The sequence below is a fragment of the Oncorhynchus kisutch genome, linkage group LG10 (assembly GCF_002021735.2).
Source record: "Oncorhynchus kisutch isolate 150728-3 linkage group LG10, Okis_V2, whole genome shotgun sequence".
Classification (NCBI taxonomy): domain Eukaryota; kingdom Metazoa; phylum Chordata; class Actinopteri; order Salmoniformes; family Salmonidae; genus Oncorhynchus; species Oncorhynchus kisutch.
In genome coordinates this window covers 15049483-15055350 of record NC_034183.2, presented here as the reverse complement: position 1 = coordinate 15055350, position 5868 = coordinate 15049483, and positions in this window count along the sequence as shown.

Sequence of the window (5868 nt, the reverse complement as noted above, 5' to 3'; positions counted from 1 at the left end):
AGAGCATGCGCAGACCAGCTGGCCGGTGTGTTTACGGACATATTCAACCAATCCCTATACCAGTCTGCTGTTCCCACATGCTTCAAGAGGGCCACCATTGTTCCTGTTCCCAAGAAAGCTAAGGTAACTGAGCTAAACGACTACCGCCCCGTAGCACTCACATCCGTCATCATGAAGTGCTTTGAGAGACTAGTCAAGGACCATATCACCTCCACCCTACCTGACACCCTTGACCCACTCCAATTTGCTTACCGCCCAAATAGGTCCACAGACGATGCAATCTCAACCACACTGCACACTGCCCTAACCCATCTGGACAAGAGGAATACCTATGTGAGAATGCTGTTCATCGACTACAGCTCGGCATTCAACACCATAGTACCCTCCAAGCTCGTCATCAAGCTCGAGACCCTGGGTCTCGACCCCGCCCTGTGCAACTGGGTACTGGACTTCCTGACGGGCCGCCCCCAGGTGGTGAGGGTAGGCAACAACATCTCCTCCCCGCTGATCCTCAACACTGGGGCCCCACAAGGGTGCGTTCTGAGCCCTCTCCTGTACTCCCTGTTCACCCACGACTGCGTGGCCACGCACGCCTCCAACTCAATCATCAAGTTTGCGGACGACACAACAGTGGTAGGCTTGATTACCAACAACGACGAGACGGCCTACAGGGAGGAGGTGAGGGCCCTCGGAGTGTGGTGTCAGGAAAATAACCTCACACTCAACGTCAACAAAACTAAGGAGATGATTGTGGACTTCAGGAAACAGCAGAGGGAACACCCCCCCCATCCACATCGATGGAACAGTAGTGGAGAGGGTAGCAAGTTTTAAGTTCCTCGGCATACACATCACAGACAAACTGAATTGGTCCACTCACACAGACAGCATCGTGAGGAAGGCGCAGCAGCGCCTCTTCAACCTCAGGAGGCTGAAGAAATTCGGCTTGTCACCAAAAGCACTCACAAACTTCTACAGATGCACAATCGAGAGCATCCTGGCGGGCTGTATCACCGCCTGGTATGGCAACTGCACCGCCCTCAACCGTAAGGCTCTCCAGAGGGTAGTGAGGTCTGCACAACGCATCACCGGGGGCAAACTACCTGCCCTCCAGGACACCTACACCACCCGATGCTACAGGAAGGCCATAAAGATCATCAAGGACATCAACCACCCGAGCCACTGCCTGTTCACCCCGCTGTCATCCAGAAGGCGAGGTCAGTACAGGTGCATCAAAGCTGGGACCGAGAGACTGAAAAACAGCTTCTATCTCAAGGCCATCAGACTGTTAAACAGCCACCACTAACATTGAGTGGCTACTGCCAACACACTGTCAATGCCACTGACTCTACTCCAGCCACTTTAAACATGGGAATTGATGGGAAATGATGTAAATATATCACTAGCCACATTAAACAATGCTACCTTATATAATGTTACTTACCCTACATTATTCATCTCATATGCATACGTAGATACTGTACTCTATATCATCGACTGCATCCTTATGTAATACATGTATCACTAGCCACTTTAACTATGCCACTTTGTTTACATACTCATCTCATTTGTATATACTGTACTCGATACCATCTACTGTATCTTGCCTATGCTCCTCTGTACCATCACTCATTCATATATCCTTATGTACATATTCTTTATCCCCTTACACTGTGTATAAGACAGTAGTTTTGGAATTGTTAGTTAGATTACTTGTTGGTTATTACTGCATTGTCGGAACTAGAAGCACAAGCATTTCGCTACACTCGCATTAACATCTGCTAACCATGTGTATGTGACAAATAAAATTTGATTTGATTTGATGTAGACTGAAGGAGGATGGACTTTGCTATAAAATGCTGTGGCTCAAACCAGCTCATTGAGTTCTCAGTGATCACCTCCAGGGTCGATTACTGACTGGCTCCATTACTGCAGTAATTAAATAATGACAGTTTGATTGTTTTGAAGAAATCTTAAAAGTCTCTCCTTTTGATTACAATAATTCCACCACACAGTCAATCTGGAAAATGTAAAAACCTTGGAAAGTTTCTTCAAGTGCAGTCGCAAAAACCATCAAACGCTACGATGAAACAGGCTCTCATGAGGACCACCACAGGAAAGGAAGCCCCAGAGTTTCCTCTGCTGCAGAGGATAAGTCCAGCCTCAGAAATCGCAAATTAACTGCACCTCAGACTGCAGCCCAAATAAATGCTTCATAGAATTCAAGTAACAGACACATCTCAACATCAACTGTTCAGAGACTGCGTGAATCAGGCCTTCATGGTCAAATTTCTGCAAAGAAACCACTACTAACGGACACCAATAATAATAAGAGACTTGCTTGGGCCAAGAAACACAAGCAATGGACATTAGATCACAGGAAATTTGTCCTTTGGTCTGATGAGTCCAAATTTGAGATTTTTGGTTCCAACCGCTGTGTCTTTGTGAAACGCAGAGTAGGTGAACGGATGATCTCCGCATGTGTGGTTCCCACCGTGAAGCATAGAGGAGGAGTTGTGATGGTCTGGGGGTGCTTTGCTGGTGACACGGTCTGTGATTTATTTAAGGCACACTAAACCAGCATGGCTACCACAGCATTCTGCAGCAACACACCATCCAATCTGGTTTGTGCTTAGTGGAACTATCATTTCTTATTCAACAGGACAATGACCCAAAACACACCTCCAGGCTATGTAAGGGCTATTTGACCAAGAAGGAGATTGATGGAGTGCTGCATCAGATGACCTGGCCTCCACAATCACCCGACCTCAACCCAATTGATATCGTTTGGGATGGTTTGACTGCAGAGTGAAGGAAAAGCAGCCAACAAGTGCCCAACATTTGTGGGAACTCCTTCAAGAACGTTGGAAAAGCATTCCAGGTGACGACCTCATGAAGCTGGTTGAGAGAATGCCAAGAGTGTGCAAAGCTGTCATCAAGGCAAAGGGTGGCTACTTTGAGGAATATCAAATATATTTTGGTTTGTATAACACTTTTTTGGTTACTACATGCTTCTATGTGTTATTTCATAGTTTTGATGTCTTCACTATTATTTTACAATGTAGAAAATAAAGAAAAAACCCTGAATGAGTAGGTGTGTCCAAACTATCTGCAATATTAAAGCTGATCTACCCCCTAAAAGAATTATACAAAAATAAACCGAACTTCAACCTCATGAGTCTTGTGAACGTTAATGTGCACTATAAACATCGCGTCCACTCAGAGCAGGGCACGAAATGGTTGGCTAAATTAAAATGTTTTGTAGGCCTATCAAGCATGAAACAGAAATGACTACGGGAGGCAATAAATGGTACAGGGATGGAATGATGAAACACTAGCAATTATTGTAGTAGTAAATTTAATATATAGATTTACCGCATTTTGCCTACGTATTTAAATGTGTGAAAGCAACAGCAAACATTTCAACGAGAAAAGAAAAAAAAAAGCACTCTACACTGGCGGGAGTTTGGAGAGGGCAAGTGAAGAACCTCGTCTATGGTGCGTCTTCGCCACAGTAATAATTCATTTTAACAACAGATTTCAAATGCAGGCTTCATAAGTAAATTAAACATTTCAAGCAATTGTCACATACCAAAAGACCAGTAAGTCTCCTAGTGTTGCCCCAGTGCTGGTGAGCTTGCAAATTAAACAGTTAATATTGTTGATCACCAATCAATCTTTGGAGATGCGTATTTATTTATTATGGTCATTTACTCTTCCTACAATATGACATTTGCGCTGCACCCGATCCTAAAGCTGTACACTACAGAAATCAGCAATCTGTTCGATTGCTCACCCAACCTGTATTGATTGACAGTTTGCTGATCCAAACAGTGCTGAGTGTGCATTTCACTAGCCCAGGGCTGCCCAGTCCTCTTCTGGGAGATCGAATATCCTGTAGGTTTTCAGTCCAACCCTAATTTAGCGTATCTGATTCAGATAGTTAAGGTCTTGTTGAGCAGCTAATTAGTAGAATCAGCTGTGTTAAATTAGGGCCTGGACTGAAAACCCACCGGACTGAAGATCTCCAGGAAGAGGGTTCAGCTGCCCAGCCCTCCACAAAATATGTGACAAAACATGACAAAACCTGGCCAGATAGTTTGAAGTCATCAGTCTCAAGTCAAAGTCGAGTTCCGAGTTTTGAGCCTCCAAGTGAAGTCTCAAGTTATGGTTTTTTCTAACAAGTCGAGTATCATGTCATCAAATTTGTGACTCGAGTCAGACTAGAGTCCAAGTCATGTGACTTAAGTCCACAACTCTGGTGAGGGGCAATTTACCACTTTGGTCAGGGTCAGCATGAGGGATAACATTTGTCCTGTATCTGTGAGTGTAGCTATTAAGTTAAGTTTGAGCATCTTAGCAATAAAATATGTTCTATACAACTGTCAACATTCTACAAGGAAAGAACCACTAAATCAATGATATAATCATTAACCAGATTGCCCAGGATACCAGACTTCGATGAGTGATAACTCAGTTCTAGAATGTTGTCAAAAATGAGAATGAATCAAAAAATCTATTCACATTCAGAATTGACTTTGTTTTGACATGCCTGCATGGTAATGCCTGCATTCCTGCATGGTACTTGCATGACCAGAGACAAATCTTCAAAAGCACAGTATTTATTTATTCGGAGTGGTACATTAATTCAAAATGGTTCTGTTACAGTCTAATGCTTTGTAAATGCTTAAGTTGAAAAGTACTATATGGTCGATAGCACTGGTAATTTTCCACAGTTGTCCAGTACCCTCTTCACACAGCACACAAAGGAGTGATTTGTTATTGGCTCCTTATCTTTAGGGCACCAAAGGCCCAGTCAGGGTGAATTCTTGTTCTATCTGTTTAGGCTCTAAAGATCTTATCACTCCCCTATCTTAGATACATAGACTGTGAGAACTGTTTAGAAACTGTTCTTGTTTGTATAATACTTTAAGGAGATGGAGACAAGTACCCCTTGTCTCTCATATAAGCTTGCCTCCCCCTAGGAGGGGTAAGCAGCTCTTTGTGTTTGATTTTTTTTTTATACAACTAGGCAAATCAGTTAAGAACAAATTCTTAATTACAATGACGGCCTACGCCAGCCAAACCCAGACGACGCTGGGCCAATTATGTGCCACCCCGGCCTATGGGACTCCCAATCACAGACGGTTGTGATACAGCCTGTATTCGAACCAGGGTGTCTGTAGTGACACCTCTAGCACTGAGATGCAGTGCCTTAGGCTGCTGCACCACTCAGGAGCCCCGTGTAGATGAAGTATATAAAGACTGTGATTCTGTAATAATTCTGTTCCTCTCCATTATATCCTGAGGGTGAACTTCCCTGCAATTGCTTGAATGAAATGTTATTGCTAATAAATATGTTCTGCCTAATTCCAGGAAGTTTTCCTCAACAGAGTTGTTTTACAGGATCCTTCCCATTATATGAATGATATGTCAATTGATAAAATCCAAAGTTAACAATTAAAAGTTTATGGAAAAACTGTACTTGTCTTCATGAAAATTACAGTTTATATCAGGTATCAAGTTCAGACCCAAGTGCAGATTGTGTGAAGTTACATTGTTTATTGTAACAACAGGGGCAGGCAACTGACAGGTCAAGGCAGGCAACCGACAGGTCAAGGCAGGCAGTGGTCGATAATCCAGAGTAGGAGCAAAGGTACAGGTCGACAGGCATGCTCAGGATCAGGGACAGGCAGAGTGGGCGGGTACAGGGTCAGGACAGGCAAGGGTCAAAAACCAGGAGGATGAGAAGAAGAGAGACAGGGAAAAGACAGGCGCTGACAGGATAAACGCTGGTGTTTATTTATTTATTTATTTCACCTTTATTTAACCAGGTAGGCAAGTTGAGAACAAGTTCTCATTTACAATTGC